Source organism: Prionailurus viverrinus, chromosome B1 (genome assembly GCF_022837055.1).
Source record: "Prionailurus viverrinus isolate Anna chromosome B1, UM_Priviv_1.0, whole genome shotgun sequence".
Taxonomy (NCBI): domain Eukaryota; kingdom Metazoa; phylum Chordata; class Mammalia; order Carnivora; family Felidae; genus Prionailurus; species Prionailurus viverrinus.
Window position 1 is genome coordinate 17,736,981 of NC_062564.1, and position 26,185 is coordinate 17,763,165.

The 26,185-nt window shown below is 37.9% G+C and overlaps 1 long non-coding RNA gene across 1 annotated transcript in view; it reads right to left on the minus strand.

Annotated features, from left to right (window-relative positions):
- LOC125164461 (uncharacterized) overlaps positions 1-26,185 on the minus strand; it is a 348,065-nt gene that overhangs the window by 135,860 nt on the left and 186,020 nt on the right. Inside the window, exon 5 of the long non-coding RNA XR_007151776.1 lies at positions 25,586-25,682. This is a non-coding gene — a long non-coding RNA (uncharacterized LOC125164461). The remainder of the gene's footprint in view (positions 1-25,585; positions 25,683-26,185) is intronic.

Consider the following 26,185-nt stretch of genomic DNA (forward strand, 5'->3'; position numbering starts at 1 on the left):
AGGTGAGAACACAGACAAATGTTTAGATAAAAATAGTTGATTCCAGCTGGATTCAGCTACCTTTTAAGTAGCCAGTCCTGTAAAAGGTAACTACTTGCTGTGATGAGCACTGAGTCTCACGAGTTACTAATGCTAGATAGATATTTATTCCAAAGACAAGTGATATGGCAATTTGGTGGTTTGTGAATGATACTGTGTTTTGAAAAATACACTGCATCCAATTCCATTGCTTCTGGTCTATACTCCTTCCTAGCCCACAGAGACTCTGAATTTGAGACATCCTTGCTGGGCACATAGTTAGACAAGGAGCCAGTTAAAACTCACTGTTGTGGTGGGAAACAGATGCATGATTGACTTAAAGTAATAAAGAAGGTAATTTCAAAAACAGAACCAAGGCTAACAAAAAAATATTCTGAAAATGAGGTAAAAAAAAAGTTCATGGTTCAACTAATTGTTGAAAGATTTCAGTTTAGTGAGGAACAAATGAGAAACAGCTCAGCTCTTCTCACACATAGGCTGTATCTAAACAAACTTGATTATTCATGGAACTACTTTTTTTATTATTAAGATATTTTTACTATATAGAGAACAGGCATAAAAAAACTCTGTTGCATACTGGATCTCACTTTTTGCAGATAGGTAACAGTTAGTTTTAGAAGAAATGTGATAATTAAATATAGAATCACATAGTGTTACTCAAAGCAAAAATTTTGCTTATGTAATGCTTCTTGCATTTGCTCATTGAGCCTGATATGTTCTCTATAAAGGTTTGACTATGGAATATATGAATCAGTAAATTTTCTTTCTCTTTATGGTACATATTCAAGCACATTGGCCATATTTTCTTCCTACTGCCTAAATCACTCCCTAGATGTGATTTAGCTGCTTGAATATTTGTATCTAGTTCATTTTCTACTTTACTAAAGCAACGCTTTCCAAGAGTAAGGAAAAAAAAATGAATTCCTGAAAAGAATTAGCATATGACCAGACAGAGATTTACAAAATTTGTGTTCAACATCTATCTTTGGCGTAGTTAGGGGTAGGGGTTGAAAGTTCAAGTCCTAAATAGTAAGTTTAATTGCTGTGTCGTGTATCTTCTTTTCACCTCTTCACTCTCCACCCTTCTCCACTCTGCTCTGGGCTCTGGAGGTTGACCTATAGGTTTCCCATCAATGGGTCTTTCTTGTCTTCAGGCTATGTGTTGGGCACAACCTCTAGGGACACTGGAAGGAACGCGGTAAGCTCACTTCATCTCTTCTACAAAGATCTGTCTCTTCCTGGTGCTTGTTTCATGTTCTCTCTTTCTTGGTCTCTCTCTCAGGGTTTTGCTCCCTCTTGTTATCCCTAAAGGCCTAGTGTGGTAACTGTACCCTGCCATTCCTGTCTCCAGAATATTGCTCTCTTACAGTTTCCTATAATCTTGCCTTCACCTTATAAATAGTCCCTCTACTATACTTTTAGCAAATTTATTGCTTCACCACTGACTATCTGATACCACCTTCAACACAAAACTCATACTACTTGGCCAGTGGATTAATGATATTTGTTGTGCATCCAACGGCTTTCAGGTACTGCTGCACTACTTATTTGCAAGATAATCAGAAAATTTATCCCCATTGTGGGACTGGGGAAGAAAAACAAACATTTATTGTTCAAAAGAGTGTAATTCAGGCATGGTTTTTGAAATTACATTAAGGTTTTTGATAAAAACCATAGTCACAGGGTCTCATGTTCTATTTATTTCCGATTTTAAAAGCACTTTGAATACACCCATGTTTCATGGTCCAGCTGAATTCAGGAAAAGTAAATACTTGTATGAGAAAACAACTTGAGTCAAAGAAGCTGTTGGGTAGTTGTGAAGAAAGGGAAATTAATCTCTCTCCCCAAATACAAACATCTGCAATACATCTATAGTATATAATTTTGATATGGAGATACTGAACACATGGTCAAACGAATTCTACACAATGTGATTATGGGGATATTCTTCATTTATCCATTGGTCTGCAAAAGATTTCGAAAAATAGGGCTACCCTTAAGCATTCCAGACAGATTTAAAGAATTCTGGAGTTTGCCAAAAATCTAGAAGATATGATACAGTCTGTTGGTCTGATAGGATATTATATACAAGGTAATTAGGTTTGTTATGTTCTATACAAGGAAGACTTTCTGATACTACTCAACTGAAAATCTCAAATTTTTCACTGGATGCCCACTTAATTATATACAGATTTACATGAGTATTACATAATAATATATTTCTTATTTTGAACCTAATGAATTGGAGCATGGTTTTAGTCTAGTTTTCATTATATTGTTATTGTAGAAAAAATTCACACGGCTTTCTGTTCACAGCACTATTGTTTTTCAGTTAGCAAATGCAGATACAACTTCTCATGTCCTCTTTTTTAAATGTTTATGTATATTTACTGAGAGAGAGAGAGAGAGAGAGAGAGAGAGAGAGAGAGTGCAGGAGTGGGGCAGAGAGAGAGGGAGAGAGAGAATCCCAAGCAGGCTCCTTGCTGTCAGCATGGAGCCCCATGTGGGGTTTGATCTCATAAACTGTAAGACCATGACCTGAGCCAAAATCAAGAGTTGGATGCTTAACTGACTGAGCCACCCAGATGCCCCAACATGTCCTTCTTTTTGAAGGGAATTCAGCTGCATTTTTCTATGGAAAATGGGACTTTAATAGAAATGAAAGATTTTTCTTCTACTATACATCAAAATGAGGGCTGATATTGTCCAGAGTTAAAGTAAATGGTAATGATTTCTCTCAGGTGTCTGTAACTTTATACATTCTTAAGTTTTCTTTCTTCTCTGGTATGAAAACAGAGAATATATGTATCTTGTCAATGCCCACTCTGGTAACTATTATACCTAGACCCCTATCCTGCCACCCTGTGAAACTATCCTTCCCGGCCTGAAATTCCCCCTTCCTTTCCACCACTGCATAACCAGCTCCAGTATCTTAGTCTATCTTAGTCTGGCAAACCCAACCTGATGTCCCTGCAAACAGAACTTGTCATTTGCTGCTTTGACTCTGTGCTCCACATTTCTACTATGCATGTATCATACTGCAACTTTTCTATGTCTGTTTCTGGACCATCCTGTGAGTTATTTGTGGGACTGAACCTTGTCTTTGATGATTAGCAAACTCTTTAGAAAGTCAGTAGTAGGCATGCATGCTAAACCCTTCAACACTATTCTGCTTCTCATTTATGCAGAGAACATAGAATAAAATAACTTTTACTGGGTTTATGAGAACCAGAAACTTAACTTGAGTATAGTTTTTTTTTTTTCTACAGTGTAAGCTAAGGGAAAGAAACTATGTGTATCTCCAGGCAAATGTATGTCCATTAAGAATCAGTGAATGTTTGTTAACTAAATAAAGAAGAAATAAAAAACCACAAATTTTTACCATGTATCTTCCTTCATGATATAATATCCATCAATTTTTCCACTAAAAAAACCCCCAGATTTTAGGGGGCCCCTGGGTGGCTCAGTGGGTTGAGCATCTGCCTCTTGATTTCAGTTCAGTTCATGATCCCAGGGTCATTAGGATCGAGCCTTGCATCAGGCACTGTGCTGAACATGAAGCCTGTTTAAGATATTTTCTCTCTCTTTCTCTCTCCCTCTTCCTCTCTTCCCCTCTTCCCTGCTGTCTCTCAGAACTTAAATTAAATTTAATTTACTTTAAAAAAACACACAATTTTTAGCCTTTTGCTGACTCGTTATTTCCATTCAAGCTTGTGAGCATTTCCCCATGGATGGGGTTCACTTTCCTTTCAATATATTTCTCATTTTATATTGACTAAAAAGGAAAGGGGTGTGTGTGTGTGTGTGTGTGTGTGTGTGTGTGTGTGTGCGCGCGCGTGTGTCTGTGTGTGTTGTGTGTACACGCGGTTTATCAGGGAGGAGAAACGCCCCTTCCCTGATCATGCTGAGTTCCGCACAGTCCCTGACAGCAGTTCCACTGACCTCTGTTTCCGGAAGCGGAAGTGCAAGTGCAAGTAGGGCTGTCGCGGCACCCCTGCCGGTCTTCTCCTCTGAAGATGCCGCCCCTCATCACAGAGTCTCCTAGAGCTCTTGCTGCCCTTCCAGATGGCGAGCTGCTCTTTTCTCCTGATCTAGGGACTTCCTTTACTGAGTACCTCAGGACCGGAAGGCTAGGCCTGGGACACCGAATTTGTTCTTGAATTTATGAACTGTGCCCCATGAGAAACTTAAGTGCTCCTGTTCTTCAGTTGCCATTACAGATATGGGCAAAATAATCATCCTTTTTATCATCCCACAGTCCATAAAATGAACACCAATTCATGGTGTGGGCATAATTAAAGGAAATATTAAATTAATTGGACAGACACTGATGTAAGGTCTCAACAGTAACTGACTGTGGCTAAGTGCATTGCTTTAACTCTCAGATTGTATTTCAAATGACTATTGCTGAGAGAATTCCCAAATATATTCTTGGCCAATATGATTTCTTTTCTTTTCTTTTCTTTTCTTTTCTTTTCTTTTCTTCTTTCTTTCTTTTTCTTTTTTTAATTAAAAATATTTTTTTTTTTGAGAGAGAGACAGAGCAAAAGTTGGGGGGGGGAGGCAGAGAGAGAGGGAGACACAGACTCTGAAGCAGGCTCCAGGCTACAGGCTGTCAGCACAGAGCCTAACACGAGGCTCGATATTATGCACGGTGAGATCATGACCTGAGCAGAAGTTGGACACTTAACTGACTGAGCCACCCAGGAGCCCCCATCTTTATTTCTTTCCTTTTTTTTTTTAAGTTCACCGCTCTACTGGGCCTTGACAATTACATTAAAAATGATATTTTGAGCCTCCCCACAATTTTTCCTATGGCCTCACTGAAAAATGTTTGCTTTTTTGCAAGGTTGCAGCGCTTAGAACCAGGACTAAGGATTATGGCCACTAAATTCCAAGTCTTCTTTTATATGTTTGCTTCAAAGCAGGCTTATATTTTCTTAGTATCTTTTATTAGTGTATCAGTCATCAATAAAATAGAAGAGGATAATTCTGACCAAATTAATAGCCATTTTTCCTGACATATCTGATAATGTCCTTTAGATATAAAGAGTTATATGCACTTAGAATAATCTCTTGAAACTCTTTCTTCAAAAAATATTTTTTTTTGGTGAAGTCTTATGTTATCTTTCCTTTTTTAAGAGTCTAGATCGTGTATAATAGAGAACATAAATTCCCTTTCCAGTGACTGCTACGTTCATGCTTCTCATTTTATTTTATTCATTCTATTTTATGGATTTTGCAAAGCTGACTTTCAGTTAACCTTATGCTCCCTGAGGCTAAACTTTTGATTTAAAATTACCTGAGGCTTTGAACTCTGGATTCCCTGGTGCATACAGACCCATCTTTAGGTGACTCAGAGCTGGAAGCCCAGCTTTCAGAGTTGGCATCGACCCTGGGTGCACTAGGTGGCTGAGAGTTGGACAGTGTTATCCCCTGAAGCTCAGCGACCGTGCTAAGAATTCCTTGTCTAGGGCCACATGATGCTATAGACACAGCTCCAGTAGTATGCAGTCCATTTCAACCTCTTCGGCATTTGGCCAAGCAATTTAGGGAAGACCTCATACCAGCACCATAGACTTCTTTTTCCCTTAACCTTCAATGTTGATCATTGAGCCAATTCTGGAATATCCACTTCACCTCCCCCATCAATGCCCTTTGTTCTTATACCAAGCTAAAAAGGTTTGAGGAAGTTCCAGACCTATTGGACCCAGTAGCTCTGTCTCCCTCCCTCAGTAAGTAATTTGTATTCCTATTTCACTGCAAAGACCCATGTCCTCTCTGGCAAGTCTGTTTTCCTAATTTGCCCTGAAATCTTTATCACTAGGTTTTACGTTTATTTGGAGTGTTCTCCCTATAACTGAATAAGTGATTCTCTCTTATTAACCTCAAACTCAAACTCACATGCAAATTCAAGTTTGTCTTCCATGTAAACACAATCTAAAGATACAGGAGCCCGTAATTTGAAGTTGAAACACTTGAGTTTGGGACCCGGTTCAACTTCTTGTAAATTTAGGTGACCAACTTGAAATGTGACCAGCATTACTAGCATTACATGTGTTATAATATTTTTCCCTCTTCCTTTTTATTTTCTCGTCAGTGTCTAAATCATCTATTCACGGAAATCCCAGACATGGCTTTGTGAAACACTGCTTTGATCAACTCCTTGCCCAGAGTCAAACTCCTTGGTGTAATGCCTAAGAACTACCTCATATTTACCCAAAGATATGCTTTCACATCATCATTTTTCCTTCAAAATTCTCTGCTTCCCAGATCTGCTATCTCTTGAAACCAATAACGGACTACGATTACTTCCCAATTACACACCACTCTCCTTCTCTTTGCCTTGCTTACTCCAATTATTCAAGCCCAATCTGACTATGATGTCCCATATATCAACCTATTAATTTCATTTAATGTCTAGTTGAAAAAATCACACTAACTAGGATTGTGCTTTATTCCTTGTCTAGAGGCCTTGTCTAGAGTCCTGAATTGCATTATTATTATGTTAATTATTTTATAGCCCCTTGCTTAACAATTTATGCCAAAGAAAGACTTTATTTTCTTTGTCCTGATTTTCTGATACGTAATATGAGGAACATTATATTTTTTTCTCTTTATAGGTCTTTATGGGATTTTATAGGTTAACTAAAGCATTCTGATGAGCTTCTTGAATAAAGATTAATAAAGATAAATACAGTAAAACCTTGGTTTGCAAGCATAATTCATTCCAGAAGCATCCTTGTAATCCAAAGCACTTGTATATCAAAGCAAATTTCCCCACAAGAAATGACGGAAACTCAATTCATTCCACCCAAAAATATTCATATAAAAATGATTACAATACTTTAATATAATATAAAATAATAAAGAAAATACAAAATAAAAGAAAAATAAACAAATTAACCTGCACTAACCTTTGAGAACCTTCATGGCTGGTGTGAGGGAGACAAGTGAGAGGAGGATTATTGTGTAGGATGACCTTCCCTATCACTAACAGAATCACTGCTATCCATTGGCTCAATGGAATCTTTCTCTGCTTGGGGGCCTTTGTATATGCTTGCACGGAGGTTGACTATAGTACAATACTAATAACCTCTTGTCCTTTACTGTATTTAATGTAACTAGCAATAAGACAGCAGAGGAAAGGGTCCATATCTGCAGGTTAGAATGAAGCAAAGCATTCCTAAGCTTATTCTTGTATGGAAAAGCAAAAGACTGTCCATAAGGGCTCTGAAATGACAAAAAGTACACTAATGCCAGTTGTGGGCACTTTCCAATGTTCTGAAAAATCACTGATTTCTGCCAAACACCATGGCCAGAGACCAGGCATCCAAGCAAGGGAGATGATCACCCACAATCCATCGGGGAGGGGGGAGAAACTATTGGCTCAGTTGTGATCATGTGACATTCAGTGTCACTAGTATTACAAAACATCGCTCATTTATCAAGTTAAAATTTATGAGAAATGTTTGCTCATCTTGTGGAACACTCACAGAACAAGTTACTCACAATCCCAGGTTTTACTGTATTTTTATATTTGCCTGTCAGTTTATTTCCCTGTTTATTAGTGTCATTTATATCAAACTATTTGTGAGAAATTTATTTTTTCTCAGCTTTTAAACATCAATTCATAAATGAAAGGTCAAACTGTGGCCAGTTGCCATTCTGGTGTAGATGGAGTAAAACAAACACATGTAAGTTTATGTGCATTTGTTAAATATACTAAAGAAGAAAGAAAGGAAGGAAGAAAGGAAGAAGGAAAGAAAAAGGGGAAAAATAAAGAAAATAAGAAAAGGAAGGGAAACAAAAAGAAATTCTCTAAGGCAAATGACTGAGAATTTGCTAGCAAGTTTTCACTGAGCTCATTTACTCAAACTCTGATTTAAAGATAGAATATTTTATAATAGAACCATATATGATCCAGAAACCTAATTGCATCTTTACTCCTGGAAGCAAGTGGGTACAAAAATCCACCTTCATCCATGGTCTTGCTTTTGCAGTTTCAGTTACCAGAGGTCAGTCCCAGCCCAGAGACAGATGACCCTCCTGATGTATCATCAGAAGTTCAATAGTTGCCTAATGCTACATCACAACGCTTACATCATTCACCTTAAGATATCTTAAGGGAGAGAGACACTACATTCACATGACTTTTGTTATAGTATATGTTGTTACAATTGCTTTATTTTATTGTAGTTATTATTCTTAATCTCTTACTGTGCCTAATTTGGAAGTTAAACTTTATCATAGATATATATGTACAGCACTTGTACCCCAATGTTTATAGCAGCACTTTCAACAATAGCCAAACTATGGAAAGAGCCTAAATGCCCATCAACTGATGAATGGATAAAGAAATTGTGGTTTATATGCACAATGGAATACTAAGTGGCAATGAGAAAGAATGAAATATGGCCCTTTGTAGCAACGTGGATAGAACTGGAGAGTGTTATGCTAAGTGAAATAAGTCATACAGAGAAAGACAGATACCATATGTTTTCACTCTTAGGTGGATCCTGAGAAACTTAACAGAAGACCAGGAGGGAGGGGAAGGGGGAAAGAAAAAAGTTAGAGACGGAGGGAGCCGAACCATAAATGACTCTTAAAAACGGAGAACAAACTGAGGGTTGATAGGGGGTGGCAGGGAGGGGAGGGTGGGAGGTGGGTATTGAGGAGGGCACCTGTTGGGACGAGCACTGGGTGTTGTATGGAAACCAATTTGACAATAAATTTCATATTAAAAAAAAAAATAAAGAAAAATTTAAAAAATATACGTACAGGAAAAAAGCATGGTATATACATGGTTCGGAACTATCGGCAGTTTCAGGTATCCCCTGGGGGTCTTGGAATGTATTCCCCCCATGAATAAGGGGGGCCATTTATACTGTGGTTCTGTCTGTTTTAACTCGGTCTTGAAAGAAAGAGTAATCTGAAGGCAAATAACAATATCCAGTTTATAAAATGCTTATATTTTTCCCCAAGATGAAGACCTTTTCTGTGTCTGCCAACAAGTTTTCTTTATCTGGTGACCAGTGAAGGTACCTGACAGTTTTCATAAACTGAAAAGTTATTGGGGGATATTAATTTCAAATTGAAAACCTCTAAATATGATTCAGTTTGAGCAAAAACAGCTTCACTTTTCTGAGTCCCTACACTCTAGCCCTTGCGTTGATCTTGCTAATGGGTGGCAGTGTGTGATCTCTTAATCTCTTTGGGTCTCTAGTCCTTCTGGAGGTAAATCATTCCTTTTATAAATTCTATATAATAGGCATTCTTAGCCTGGCTGGATAATCAATACTTATAAAAAGCTGATAAAAGGCATGACCTGCCTCGTCAATATATATATACTACTTCTTCTTTTTTTTTTAAGATGCTCATATCTTCTGCTGGATAAGCAGCCATCGTGCAAGAATTCGTGGCAATCAAGCCCCATCACCAACCTGGAACTCAGAATGTGCAAAGGCCCATTGTAGTCTCTCAGCCTGCATAGATAGTACGCTGGCACTTACCCTAAGCTCTGCCACTTGAATCATCTCACCTAGCCCTGGGAGTTTGTAGGTAAAGCTAGTGTCACAAAGAGACAGGATCACTTTGCATTTATTCTGAACATTCAATGTTCCAGACCAGTGGTGAAGTATCGTGTCTGTTGGCAGTGGGGTCCTAATCAATGCCTCCTGTGGTGTGATTTTCACTATTGCTTTGGATGTTTAGCTTCCTTTGTTTTTGTAAATGATTTACAGACTCTACAATATCTTTCTAATAAATTCAGTGAAGTATCCAATATCCTTCAAGTAAATTCCTTTTTTAAAAAAAAAGCAAAATTAATTTATTTATTTTCAGACAGAGACAGTGTGAGTGGGGGTGGGAGAGACAGAGAATCCCAAGCAGGCTCTGTGCTGCCAGCGCAGAGCCCAACACGTGGCTCAAACGCACAAAACCAGAAGATCATGACCTGAGCTGAAACCAAAAGTCTGATGCCTAACAACCTGAGCAACCCAGGCATTCCCACACCCCCAGTAAATTCCTTTTCTAGGTAAATTCACCAGAACTGATCTCTGTCGTTTGCAAACAAGAGCCCCAATACACATAAAGGTAAGAAAAAATCCAGCCTATAATTTCAGTGTTTTAACGGGCCCCCATAAGCCCATCCACGGATTCTGCCTCCCCCTCTCAGTCTAATGGTGTTGGTGATTTTGAGGGGCTGTGGAAATGGGGGAGTAGCAGGAAGGGCTGGTTAAGGATGTCTGCTCTAAAGTGCATCCAGTTTATTTTTTTATTTTTTAAATTAGGGGTCTGAAAGTTTCTCAGTGCATTAATATAAGAAGAAAAGTCACGAGCTTATGAATATCAATTCTAGAAAGCCAAATTTGTTTAGGAAGTATATACTTTTCTTCCCAATTATGTACATTAAATCTTAGTTCTTGTTCATTTTGAGCTGAGGAACAGGGCAAATCTCTGCTCACTGAACAAAGTTAATCAAGAAAGGTCCTTCATTAATTCTTCTGTAGGATGTACTGAAGAGGTTTCAGTAGTGAGAGACAGCGCAAGCACTTACATATGGGTTATCAGTAGACTCACAGACACGTGAGTCAACACTTCTCCCACACAAGTCTTTTCATAAAGAATTTCAGGAAGTTTTACCATGTGAGTTAGTCTCCCTGATATATTCTACAAAGACAAGTTATAAAAATCAACTTCAGAATGTTTACAGAGCAAGAGATGGCCTGCTGTTGAATGTCTAAGTTAACATATAGTCAGCCTACTGCATATCTCAGTGACCAGCTAGACACAAACACTGTATAGACTTTGTTAAAATGTAAGTAATTGGCATTTGGGCTAACAAGATGAATAAGTGGGGTGTGTGTGTGTGTGTCTGTGTGTGTGTGTGTGTGTGTGTGTGTGTGAAAACTCTTTTCCAAAGTCATCAAACTCTCCTAGCGGAACTTACAGCAGCACTTGTGAGGCAACTATTATCATTAAAATTGTGAACAGGGGCACCTGGGTGGCTCAGTTGGTTGAGCGTCCAACTTCGGCTCTGGTTATGCTCTCGCTGTCTGTGAGTTCGAGCCCTGCGTCGGGCTCTGTGCTGACAGCTCAGAGCCTGAGCCTGTTTCAGATTCTGTGTCTCCTTCTCTCTCTGCCCCTCCCCCACTCATGTTCTGTCTCTCTCTCTCTCTCTGTCTCTCTCTCTGTCAAAAATAAATAAACATTAAAAAAATTAAAAAAAAAATTGTGAACATAAAAGAAACCAGAAAGTATGGGATACAGAGAGTAGGTGAGCTGGGCAGGTGACATGACTTCAGAAGACGGAAGCAGAGGGAAAACAATTTTCTTGATGCTCTTTTGTGCTTTCTCTTGTGATTATGTAATCTCCTTCTAGATGGGCCCCCCAAAAGTTCAAAAGTAGTCTTTCCTTTCCGGCTTTCAGAAGCCAATTTCCTTGGAAACACAGAGACAAAATGTCTGCTGGCTACCTTGTTTGTTTATTAAAATGTATGGTTTTCCCTCCACTTATACCTCAGCTACTGGTAGGGAAGGCCAGCAGCACCTTCTGCCTGCATGTACTTCTTGCCCACAGCCGGCTAAGCACCATCAGCAGCGGCAGCCAGCGGATGCCGCTGGTGGGAGCCTTAGAATTATTCATTGTACACAGAATTTATCTTAATGCTTACGGAAGTCTCCAGAGTGAGATCTGTTCCCCAGGCAGGCATTACGTACAGGAAAGCAGACCTTTCCCACTCAGGCTGGGGCTGAGTGATCATCTCCACGACAGAGTGATTCTCCATGAGAATGGAGTCTTTGGCTTCTCTGCTGTCAGGGGAGTTGTTTATGGCCATTTACACTTTTGGTATAATGAGGACACCTGTTTGCTAATAACTGAACTGAGGGTATCACAACACAGGGTATTAAAAACTGACACGGGACTACACGGCAGATCACAAACAGAGACAGATCTTTGCTCTTGGTAGCTTAACAGACCATAGCTTTCCTAAGTAGCTAAATTGTCTTACAGATTTTCTAGTATTTATTGCGTTTCACTTTAATAAGCAGTTATTATAGTTGAATAACTAATTATTTTATAGCAGGTGTAACAAATACCATGGAGGTGTCATCAATTAAAGTGTTTTATCGCTGCTTTTTCTGTGTAGCAAGGTAATAATCAAAGGCAGGGCCTAAAGGAAATAAAATGAGTTCCATTAGTGAAGCAAATTAAGATTTCATTTTCAGTGAGACTCGTATGCTTCAATGCTACATGCTTCAATTCAATACTAGCACAGACAAGAAACAATAATTTTACTGAAGTGATTTGTGCTGAATGTGTGAATAAGCAAAAAAAAAAAAAAAAAAAAAGATCTGCTAAGTCCATTCAGGGGCCATCCCTCCTGGAGGCGAGTGGCATTTGGGTTCCTTTTCTCTTTTCGCTGGAAGATTGTTTAGAGAAGACAAAGTATTTCTCAAGTCCTAATTTGTGACTATGGTACGGAGGATGAGACTGAGAAATTAAGACAGGTTAGAAAAAGGATACCTCGCATACTTCCATGGGTCTATATGGAGGTGATATTTAAAATTAAAGACTAAAATCAGAATGCTAAGGTATTGATTTTTAACATGTCTGCAGCAAGGTATGTCGATTAATATCCTTTTTGAGGAGTCAGGGGTCAGACAAACTGTAATAGGAATTTACTAGTTCTCTCAGGATATTGATAAATATAACTGTTGATGCAAAACACCAAAAGTAAAAGTAACCAAGCAATCAAAGGACTTAACTCCCAAATCACCAACCCCCTTTTTGATGACATATATTTATGTAATCACGTGTATTGAAGTATTTATGCATCTGTGTGTATAAATATATAAATACAGTATATATACACACACATATATACTGTATATATATACATATATATAAACATACATATATATATTTGTTTTTTAGAAGCAATTAGTGGAATCATGGAATATTTGAAATACAGAACTTACAGGAAGTTTTGAGTATCACATTATCACAGTATTTCTCTACTTTTTGCAATAAAAAGGTGAGGACAGAGAGTTGAATTGATGTGTCCAGTTCCCACAGTTAATGGCCAGGGATAGCACTTCCTTAGTGTATAACGATATTTGTATACAATTAATAATCTTTCTATGTCTCTACTTTAAAATTTCAGCTTAACTCACTCTAAAAAAATAATTTTAGTTTGGCCTCAAACTTAATCTCCACATTTACCACTATAAAGAGTATCTGCAGCCTCATGTAAAGTAAAAAGTTAATTTAAGCTTTTGAAATTCATTTAGTGCTTAGTATCAATATTCTGACCTCTGTTATCTTGAGAGTCAAATGTGATCATATTCACATAGACTTCCGACTCTAATGAGCTACAAATGCCCACCTGGCCAGGCAGAACCTCAGGACCAGTCTTTTCTCAAGTGATCTCAAGAATCCCCAAAGTGGGGCACTTGGGTGGCTCGGTTGGTGAAGCGTCTGACTCTAGCTCAGGTCATCATCTTGCAGTTTGTGAGTTCGAGCCCCGTGTCAGGCTCTGCGCTGACAGCTTGCTCACAGCCTGGAGCCTGCTTCGGATTCTGTCTCCCTTTCTCGTGCCCCTCCCCCCGCTCACACTCTGTCTCTGTCTCTCCCAAAAATAAATAAACATTAAAAAAAAAAAAAGAATCCCCAAAGTGGCAATGACTTACTCAGGAACACAGCTCTTGGTGTTCTTCATTTCCAGATTCTTCCTGGAGGTTTGCTCTCCCTAAGTCCCAAGCCTCTGCTTAAGATGCTACTTGTCCTGTTTCTCTGCAAGCAAGCAGGGAGGCTGTGTGTGACCGGTCCCTGTGAGGTTACTTGGGCCTCAGTACAACGCTTCCTGTGCTCAGAGTCTCACAACATCTTCAGGACACTTTTACTGCGTTCTTCAGATGGACTGTTCAGATTCCAATGCCCCCCATTTTCTCCTTTCTCCCTTCACTCCCTTCTAGCCCCGAAAACCTTCTCCATCTTCCAGAAAACATTATAAGGTAAATGAATCCTGGCAGAAGAGGAGAATGCTGTTTACCTGCCCACACTGAAGAAACATTCAGGTTCCAGCCTCACCCTGCCAAGACAACTTTTGGGGAAAATCTGGAGACGCATTTTACTTTCTGAGAAATGGCACAAAAGATTGGTTATCATTACTCTACTTATTCACTTCTATTTGTAGGGATGATGAAATTTTTTGTGGTTTGGCCAAAATATCCAGGCTCCATTAAGATATACTTTCTTGGGGCGCCTGGGTGGCTCAGTCGGTTAAGTGGCCAACTTCAGCTCAGGTCATGATCTTGCAGTCCGTGAGTTTGAGCCCCGCGTCGGGCTCTGTGCTGACAGCTCAGAGCCTGGAGCCTGTTTCAGATTCTGTGTCTCCCTCTCTCTGACCCTCCCCCGTTCATGCTCTGTCTCTCCCTGTCTCAAAAAAAAAAAAAAAAAAAAAAAAAAAGATATACTTTCTTGAGTTACTTGAATAAAAACCATTTCTGAAGCAACCTCGAAAAGGAAAACTTTACTTTACTCTATGCTTCTAGGGCCTTACTTTCTAGAAGTTCCAAATGGACCTCAAGACTTTTTCTGGGCCACTGACATGGAAAATGATAGTTGACAGTCAGTGGCCATTAAAAACCATTCTTGCTGTGCTGCCGTGGCATTGGGCAGCCATTACTGTCATGTTGTGAGTAAAAAGGGTAGAATCATGGTATTTTAAAAATGGAAGGGAACTTAGAAATAATTTTGTTCAACTCCCTTGTCTTACAGATAAAAGTAGTCATGTAACAATTTGTCATTTTATACCCAATATGGAAGCTTGCAATATTCTTCTACAAAATGAAAACATACAATCAAATACGGCACAATTCCTTGCAGACATACTTGACTCAAGCATCACATTTTTACTCCATTTAACGATTGCAGTGGTGTATACAGTGGTAACTCCCATCCTTGATTTATAACAACTTTGGGTGCACGTTAGACTCCATCCATGAAATTACTGAAACACCGCAAAAATAATTCACATTTTAGTAAAGAATTCCACAAAATTCTTTCATAGTAAGGGAAAATTTCACAATAAAATAAGATGAGATAGATAAAGCAGCTCCTAAAATAATAGGATTCTTGGAGCACTGATAAAATTAGTTGAAGGCCAAATGAATATCTCGATGTGTGAGGAGGAGAGCAAAGATAAGGAAATTTACTTTATGTTTTCATGGCTAAATGCAATAATATTTCAGTTTCTGAAAATTCTATCACTATGTTAAAATTCATTTCCAACTCAACTGATTGCCTAGTTTCCCTTGTATCATGTTATACCAGCCTTGGATCTTCATGGCTCCCCAGTGAATTTCCAATTTCTTGCCCTTCATAAGAGCCATCTGTTGTATTCGAGTTCGCACTGGATCGGACATAAACATTTACGTGTGAGTTCCTCTTGAGGAGGGATTGTGCCTACTAAGTCCTTGGAACTTGGTACCAACCAATACATAGTTGCTAAGTTTATTTTTCTCAAGGTATCTTCTCTAACAAAGGTTACGTTACGGGGCCAATTTAGCTGAGGCCAGCACACTAATATTATATAATTAATTAAAATGTTTGAAGTGGTGATCAAAGCATTCATTGGTGGTCACTGACAGCCCTAGACCATAAGAGCTCTTTTCTCAGGGGTTGAAAAATCTCTACTTAAACAAATAAAATGGTCATAGGAACTGAAAATATTTAGACAATATTTTCCCCATGAGTCAAATTCTGATGATGGAGATCCCCTAGAATGACTGCGTTGACACAGTTTATATAAGGGCCATCAAGGTACCATTGACTGGAAGCAATTTGGTTATAATTCACTTGAGAATGTTGTGATGCCTGCATTGTCTTCTGAAGTTGACTTATAAAATCAACCAGCATCCTCATAGACATATTTAATAATGCATTCAAGCAGGCATTTTGCCAAATCCCTTGGAGACAGTATTAAATAGGAAGATGTTTTAAACATTCATTTTGATGAAGGGCACGTAGGTAATGACCTTCTTCAATCCACAGAGCTGATACACAATAAAAGCACTGGCTAACAGAGAATTTATTATAGTAAGATGGAATTCATTTTTGGTACACTGGATATTTAATCTATCTGTGTGTTCTTTATTTCAATTTTAGAGGAGTTTTTTTTTTCTAATTGTGAGATTAATACATGCTCACTGTAGAAAATTAGGAAAATACAGAAAAAAAGGGAAAGATAATAAAAATTAACTCAGTTCTAAAAAATAATTACTTACTGTTGCATAAATCCTTTTAAATAAAAAATATACATATATATGTATACAATTTTTCTAACATTTATTCATTTTTGAGAGACAGAGAGAGACAGAGCATAAGCAGGGGAGAGGCAGAGAGAGAAGAAGACACAGAATCTGAAGCAGGCTCCAGGCTCTGAGCTGTCAGCACAGAGCCCCATGTGGGGCTCAAACCCACGAACCAAGAGATCATGACCTGAGCCCAAGTCAGACACTCAACCGACTGAGCCATCAGGGCACCTGCATGGCTCAGTCGGTTGAGTGTCTGAGTCAATATATATATATATATTTGTTATATTTTCATACTGGCTTTTATATTTAGTTCTTTAATTTTATTAAAGATTTTTATATTTATTATTATCAAATTAAAATTGAACAGTACATACTATTGTATAATTTAATACTTTTAAATATAATGCATTTAATGGAAGTATTAATTATGTTAAGCAACATAATTAATTTCTCTGACTTTCTATATTTCATCATTTATATAGTTTCCTTGTTGTTATTATGAGTAATTCTTTGATGAGGGGTTTGTTATTATGAGTAATTCTTTGATGGACATTTGTGTATTTAAATATTATTAGCTCCTTTTTAATTACATAAAATTTAAGCATACCAGAATATGATTATACCTTGTGTCAAACTGCTAGAAATAAACATTAGTATAAAGGGGTGGGAGAACCGTTAAAACACTCTTGACAGAGTCAGATTGTTCTCCCTAAAATTTGATCCAGTTTTTTGGATGACATTATCAGTTTAGGAGAACCTGTTTCCTGCTCCTTAATAAATTTTATGGTAATATATGGTATATATGGTAATTACTCAAAATTTAATAAATTTTATGGTAATATATCATTTAAAATCCAGGTATTTGTATGAGAGAAAGATATTGTTACTGACGTTATACTGCATAAATATTATTTTAATAAGGCTTACTTTCCAAAAGAAGTATCTGTATTTATAGTTTATGGGGAATTGTGGTAGTTCCTTCTTCCCTTTCTAGTTCTCACCCTTTGACTTTTTTTTTTTTTTTTTTTTTAATTTCCTCTGCTCTTCATGCTAACTGCTTTCAGGGTCCTGAATAAGCCATGATTTTTGTTATCTCTGCGATTCTGAATATTTCTCCATTCCTCTGGCCCATTTTCTCCTGGCCTCCTCCTTGGCCACATTTCATCCTACTCATTGTCTGAGGCATCTTCTCTGTCCTCCTTGGGGTGGGCTAGGTACCCCTTTTCTGGGTTCTTAAACACTGGGTGACACCTCTAATATAGCATCCTCCCCCTCTCTCAGAAATCAAATGCCTGTCCAATTGATTATGTTATTTGTGAGATGGTGAAATACCCAAGGACACAGAATTTTATCTGAATGGGATAGAAAAGTACTCAGTACAAACTGGGCTTTCGGTGAATGTTTGCTGACTCCCTTGTGCATTATGTAATTTTTTTTAAGTCACCATGTAGATTAGGGTTTTCAGTCTAGCACTCAAGAATATCTGCAATTTATTTCCAGAAAAGTTCTTGAAATTTGTATAGCCTATCACTAGATTTCCAATAAACTTAAATAAATTTAATAAATTAAATGTTTTTTGTACAATGACGCTTAAGAGCAAGAGCCTTTAGTAAGGCATAAAAATAAACATTACCTAGTCTAACTAGTAAAACATGGTTAGAGAAAAATTTAAATATGTGTATCAATCCCTCTAAAGATGATTATTGAAGAACATTTTAAAAACATTTTTGTAATTAGATTATCTAAATGACTATCAACAGGACTTTAGTTGTACTGGCATGAAAAGAGGGCCACGTGAAGTTGTCAGGGAAAAACGCAAGCTGTAGAACAACATATACAATAAGATTTGATTATGTATGTTGAAAATTGTTAGAAAGCATATGATAAAAGCACTAGTAGTGTTCACCTCTGGGGAAGTTGATAAATGGAACATGTGCATTGTTTACAACCAGTATTAGTTTTATTATGAATAAGCAAACAATTGTAGCTTATACTTAGAACACAACAATCTGCAGTATATTCAGGTTGAATAAATAAAATATTATTGAATAAATAAAAATTATTTACAGATGTAATTTGCTCACTTGAAGAGAATGGTGAATAAATGTAAATGTTCCAGGGGGTAGGGGATGCTACAGCTAAACTATTAACAACATGTAAAACATAATATGGGGGTGGCAAAGTAAAGAAGCTAAGATTACTTATTTGAAAGTAGGACATATGGGAGTGATTTCACAATAACCATTTTGTGAGTGGTTACTACACATAATGCCCCCACTGGGATGGCAATGAACAGAAATCCCAGACTCATGGAAACTTGGAAAAGGTGTGTGTAATTAGGAATCGGGATCTGTCCCTGATCTGGAAGGCAGACCTCTGGACACAGCCCAGGGACAACAGTTGGTCTACATGTGAGCAGATATTCTGAACATGGAACACGTGGGGCAGCACAGGTGTGGGCCAATCAGAAGGGACACAGGCTGTCACACTGGGGGAGAGTCCTGGAAGCCCATTTATGGCAGCATTAACCTTTTAGTTGCTGGACAGAGATCAGCTAGGGGATCACAAGGCATAGGTCTGGGTGGTACTCAGTGAGCCGTGGGGCTATGTCCTTATAACAATCCTATTTTTCAGGGTTTGTAATGCTTACTCTTACTATTTTTTCACATTCTAGAAATTGTTATTAGATGGTCTGCTCATGAAATATGTGTTAAATTAAGACACTACATATGTATTAAATGAAAACACTTGTAGATTCCAATGGCTTAAATTGTGGTTTTCTCCTCGGGTTTCTCTGCCTCTTTAACTCCCAGTCATGTAAATATCTTTGTAACTACTCTTTGGACCACTTTTACCCTGAATAAAATGGCCTACTTGGATGCCATTCACCTTAGCTACTTTGGCACGGTTTCTAGAAGTTGGTATTTCTTTATGATAATGACTTTACAAACATGGGGAGTTTAGAGATGTCCTCGGGGCTACTAATGAGTTTTGCTATTGTAACTTTTTACTTTAAGAACAGCTAAAATGTTTCAAACGATGTTAGTTAACAATGTATTTATTTGTAAATATAGTTCTTGGTGGGCCCTTCACAATAACGTCTTAATTTTTCTATAGCATTTCACAAGACACTTGGTATGTAATATTTCATTTACTTACTGTAACAATCTTTTGAAATAGATAATATTATTCATATTTTATAAATAAGGAAACTGAGACTCAGAGAAATCAAACTATTTGCCTAAATGTACATGACTTGTAAGTTGCATAATTACAGCTGAAAATCTGTGACTTTTTTCTACAAATCTAATGTTCTTTCTACAGCATTCTACTATGAGTTTGCTCTTTTTTTTTTTTCATTTTTAGCATTGACTACAAGTAACAGTTATACTTAGTTTGGCTTTCAAAGAAGATGTTTTAGAGGATTTATCAATTTTTAATGGACTAAAACCCTTTTCCTTTCAGGATGTAATAAAAATTCTCAATTACATAAATGTTGATTAGTTGGTTTTATAATATTGAATAATAGCCTCCATTGAGAAAAATGTATCAATGTACTCTCATTCCCTTCTTTCACATCCCATTTTCATTAACAAACCTAAAATATGCGATGTGGTATGAATTCCTCTATGTATTTGATAGTCCATTGGGGTTTGTGCTATATATCCCACAACTGTCACCACCCTCTAACCTACAGAAGCTGATGCCTGATCAATTCTAGATTTTTGCATAACAGAAGTCAATGGCCACAAGTCCATTTGGATTTTTAATAATTCAGAACAAATTTAGTACAATTAGAGTGGGACAGTTCCATCTTACCTGGCAAAATAAGAAAAAGGTAGACAAACAATTAATTTGGTTAACTCAGGAGTATTTTAAATAAAGACTGAAATTAAAGTCTACTGATTCCATTCATCAGTGTAAGCACTGTATGTCCAAGGGAAAAATCATGTGCAGATGACAAGGATTTGTCTATTTTCTTTCCATTAACAGTAAAATATAGGCACTTTTGCAGCCAAAGAATCATATGCTATATATCTATGGAATAGGAAATGTCTATTAGAATATAAAATATCTTGTACTGTTGTGATGGCTAATTTTATGTGTCAACTTGATTGGGCCAAGGGAAGCCCAAATAGCTGGTTAAACACTAATTTGGTTCTGTGAGGGTATTTCCAAAGGAGGTCTGCATTTGAACAGGGAGACTGAGTAGAGCAGATATCCACGCCCGCCCGCCCCCCCCCCGCCCCCCCCCCCCCCCCCCCGGCCACCCGTGAGTGGGTGTCATCCAGCTCACTGAAGGTTGGAACAGGGCAAAAAGGTAGAGGAAATTTGGATTTGCTCTCTGCCTGCCTGATTAAACTGAGAATTAGATCTTCTGCCTTCAGCTGTCCTGGTTCTCAGGCTTCCACACTCGGACTGGAGTCTACATGACCCACACTCACCCCTCCAGTTTCCGGGCTCCCAAACCACACTACTGGCTCTCCTGAGTCTTTAGCTCGCAGATGGTAGATTGTTGAGACTTCTAAGCCTCCATAATCGTGTGAACCAATACCCTACATTAAATCTCTTTCTACATATATATCATATCATTATACTTATAAATTATATATCTGAAAAGAGAATTAATGTAAGAGATGTAATTATATGTGTTATATATAATTATATGTCTAGAAAGAGATTTAATATAAGATTTAAAGGTATTTAATATGGCATTAATTAATGCATAATATATATTATATATATATATATATCTTATTGGTTATGTTTCTTGAAGAATGCTGCCTAACACAACCATAAACATCCTTATTTGCTGGCTGTGCTGGGCTGAATAATAATGCCTCCAAAAATGTCTATGTTTTAATCCCAGAAACTCGAGAATGACCTCATAGAGCAAAAGGGACTTTGCCAATATGATAAAGTTAAGGATCTCCCTATGGAGAGATTATTCTGGTGGGCCCTAAATGTAATTACAGGCTCTTTACAAGAAAGAGGGAAAGGGGGATTTGATTGCAGAAGAGGAAGGTACTGTGATGCTGGAAGCAAGATGCTATGCTACTGGCTTTGAAGATGGAAGAGGGGCCACCTGCCAAGGAATGTACTTGGCTTATAGAAGTGGGAAAAAGTAGGGAAATGGATTGACCCCTAAATCCTCTAGAAGGAACTAAGTCTGCTGACAGTTTGCCCTCAGTCCCATGAGACTGCTTTCGGACTCGACTTTCAAAACTGTAAGACAATGTAACTACATTGTTTTAAGCTACTAAATTTGTGACAATTTGTTATATTAACAAGAAAACTAACACAGTGGTGGAGCCTAGTCTGGATTTTGTACTCTCCTGATAAAATCCCTATATTCTGTTTTTAGACATTATACATGGTACATTTGCTCCTGGACATTTTAATCCCATAACACGGAGGAAGGCATATGGAGAGGCCTAGGCATAGACCCAGGGCTTGATGAAAGTCTCACTCAAAGCTGGAAACATTCCAGGGGAAGGTAACTGTGGATCTATGGGTCTGGTTGGGCTCTAGGCAAGCCTGCCTTGCTGAACCAGTGTTCAACAGCCAGTCCTTGGGAGAGAATTGTCCAGCCTGGGTGCTGCCCACTTACAGATCAGTACACACAAGCAGATCACGGATGGATAAACCAAGAGAAGAAGTCACATTCTCTGGTAAAATATCCCTATAAAGTACGATCAATTACTGGACTCATCTGATCAAAGGAGACAGACATGCAGAATAATGAAGCCCAGGAATTGCCCAGAGAAGGAATTTAGCATAATTTAAGAGTGAGTTTTTTGGGTACAATTTTAACAGAGAAGAAATACAAGAAATACCAAAAAAAAAAAAAAAAAAAAAAAAGTGTAACACCTGAGGTTCGGGAACACATGCTTTATTTGCCCTGTGCAGCATCCTTAGCTTTTGCCAAGTCAGAAATGGCAAGAGAATGGTGACCGTCAGCCAGCTACTCTCTCGGCAAGCAGGCTGACCACAAAGGAGCTCAATCATTTTAGGGTGGATTTATCAACTCTCACTTCTTTTTTGGTGGCTTAAGACTCGGTAAGCTGTTTCGTAAACCAATAAACCTAAACTGCAAGCACAGAGTCTACATTTCTATGTGATAATCGGTTTACCCCTGGGCACTCTGACTTTGTTTGACACACCCGCTGCTTTGCCTTGTTTCCCTCTGAGTCATAATCTACTTGAGATGCTTCTGAAGTAACTCTATTGTAGCCCAATGATTTAGAGAGACTTCAGGATTCAAGGTTTTCACCTTTGACTCACAGCTGTCTTTTTCCTATGAAAATGGGCTGGGGATAAATTTAACTGATACGGCACTCAATCATTACTCATTTTTGAATCTCCTAAGAAGTGTGGCCAGTCAGCTTATAAAGCTGTAGGATAAGTTCTGTCTTAGAAGGATCCTTGACCACAGCTTCAAATAAACCTCACAGAGGCAGTTTTGTGCATCTTCTATACCTGACAACGTGTTTGAGTCCTCAAAAACCGAGTTATTTTCCAAGAAGATTTTCAGCCCAATGAGTATAGACGTCTATTGGACTCTGCTATCAGTCTGTAGTGTTTGCGCAGAAATGGACACACAGGGAACATAGTCCGTGCTCAAGCCAGATTGCTATTACACATGTAGGAAGGACAAAGCACAAAAGGGTTTGAAGTGCAGTGCCTGTAATGAAGACTTTGTGTAGCCTATGATGGAGGCAGCTCAAGGGCACACGGGGCACCGTGGAACACCTGGGAGAAGGGCTTTGAAGCACGATGTCCGCACTTCCATTTGATCTGTACTACATGAGACATCACCTAATACTCTCTGTTCTTTCATTCAATGCCCTGATTTTTGGCTCTTTCTGGATCTCTACCTCTGATCATTATCTCCTGCTTCTTGGCAGAAAGAAGAGGCATTCAGGTGAGAGATAGCATGGGCAGAAGGGGACTATCGGTATAAGGGTGAGACTGGTTTCTGGGAAAAATTATTTTTCTTAATTAAGATGCAGATAATTCAGGCTGAACACATGGTGGAGAGGGTGAGGACCTGAGCGGATGTACCACTGTGGATCTCAGGTCTCTGAGTGTTTGGAATTAGTATCAGTGATCATCAAATACGTGCCAAGAATATTACCATTGTTTATAGATTGAATAAATACTATACGTCAATTACTTGTGCTACTAATTTTCAAATACAACAAAACATAAATTCATTTTTAAACACTAGTAAATTCATATGAACTTAATACTTTTCTACTTTTCATTTGTTCCTCAACCTACCACATAGAAGTAATAGTACCATCATCTGGACATCTGTAAAATAAAGAGGTGTTTTTTTGTTTGTTTGTTTGTTTGTTTGTTTTACCCTTCAGATTCTGGAAAAACAGGAATAGACAAATTATCACACCTTGAAGGATTAAATGCTTTTTGGATAAATGGAGCCATATTTTTTTCAAGTACATATAGGTATTCTGTCCACACAATATAAACCTGCCACTGCATTCATGAAAATGAATGCATTAGGGAATTAAACTAGTTTCTTTCTTTCAAAACCAGTTGTCATCAGGTGCATCATTTAAAATGAAAATATAAACATTTCTTTTTTTCCTCTTAGAAAAACAGTAGATGTTTAAAGTATAGATATAGATAAGAAAAAGGGGGAAATTTCTCACAATTACACCACCTTAGATATTTACTATTAATATATTAATATCTAGGTATATATCCTTCTAGAACCTTTTAAATATACATGCTTTTATGTATGTTATTAAAACAAAAAAAAATGTTTTTCTAGGTTGTATTTATAGCCTGTTGTATTTTTTCCTTCATTTACCAACTTAGGATCAACATCCTCCATGAGAAGACATGCTGTTAAAATCCGGAATTCCCTACTAAATAATTTTCTTAAAAAAAATTTTTTTTTTAATGTTTATTTATTTTTGAGAGAGAGAGAGACAGAGAGAGCACGGGCAGGGGAGGGGCAGAAAGAGAGGGAGACACAGAATCAGAAGCAGGCTCCAGCCTCTGAGCTGTCAGCACAGAGCCCCACGTGGGGCTCGAGCCCACAAACCCTGAGATCATGACCTGAGCCGAAGTCAGGCTCTCAACCGACTGAGCCACCCAGGCGCCCCCTCTACTAAATAATTTTCAAATAAATCTGTGGTTGAGGTAAATTCTGGTTTCTAGAGACAAGAGAATTCTTATGTTTCACTTTGAAATCATGCTTGGAAGGTATGACAAGTTAATGTGACTGCACAGATTTTTTTCCCAACACAGCTTCCTCCCAACTAAATAATTATAATTTCTTTCCTTATGCTACATGTTCTTTTGTGCTTTTTATTCTTTGTCTGTGATTAAAACCTTTTTAATTAGGAGCTAGAGAATTCACTCTAATTTAGGGTTCATATAAAAATCAGTGGCCTGGACTTAACAATTCTAATCTTTCACTACTTATGTTCCTGTACTAGGGTGCTTTTAGGCAATGCATAGCTTCCTATTTCTAGAAATAAAAGGTTCTTTAAAAGCCTATTAAAAGGGCCCTATTGATATCAAATAGCACTCTAGTATTACACAGATTTTAGTTTAAATGAGATAGAACCATGTTAACTAAGTTTCCTTTAATAAAAATACAAGCTTGCAAATGCAGACCTGTAACATTTCCACAAGCTGTAACCTCGGGAAGGGCAAACCACATCTTCAGAAGATAAATTTCAGACTGAAAGAATAATGGAAGGGACTCCAAAGAGAATTTTAAAAAAATAATTAAGAGTATTAAAATTATATTTATGGAGCAGATGACAGGATTATACTTATTGCCTTTGGTAAAATGGCTATTAGTGATTATAAACACTACTTATAATGGCAAATATGTTCTACGTTGACTAGTGACCAGCTATTAACCAATGCAAGAGACAAAATGAGAACTAGAAGCCTTGATATAAAGACTTAGGTAATATCTCTCTAAAAGGGGATTTTCAAAAACCCAAAGTCATTTATTAGAATGAAAATGAATTTGGCAGAAGGTACACTGGCCCACCTGGAAGTCAGAGATCTGAGTTTTATTTGGCCACCGCCACTGATTCACCACGCAATCCCTCATATATCCCATTATCTCCCTGGATGAGGGTTTACTTATCTTTAAAATGAAATGATGGAACTAAGGGCTCACGAATATTCCATCCGCCCTGACATGCTCTGATCAGGGTACTAGCATTCTTACCAGTGTCGCAGAGACTGTCACCTGCTTCCTCCAACATCCATTTTTTTCCTTCCTCCTTAGAAACAAATCTTGATACTTTAACAGGGCATAATTTGTCCTGGAATAAAAGAGAACATATCTCAGTTTTCTTGTAGCATGGTGTGGTCATGTAACAGATCACATCATGGAACTAAGGTCATGGAACTAAAAAAAAAAAAAAAAAAAAATAGAAGCAAATGAGTTGACATGGGACTTTGGGAAGCTAACTGAAGCTTTTTCCTCCTTTAGGTCCAAGACTCAGATGTGCTGGCTTAAGCCAGAGAATCACCCTGGACATGAACTGACTTTGAGAATGGAAGCCATTGCCTAGATGACAGAACAAGGGCAACATCCTGGGTCTCCCTAATGGTACCACAGAGTCACCATATATGTCCTGGTGGCCTGTTCTGTGCTGCTTTTACATGAGAGAGAAGTTCACATCTCTCTTCTTCAGGCAATGACATTTTTTTTTTCCTGTTAAAGGCAGCTATATTGAATTCTAATTGATGCAGTCAATAAAATGTGATTACTCGTTGTTGTAAAATAACTACAACTACCAATTATTTTGCGCTTAGTAGATGC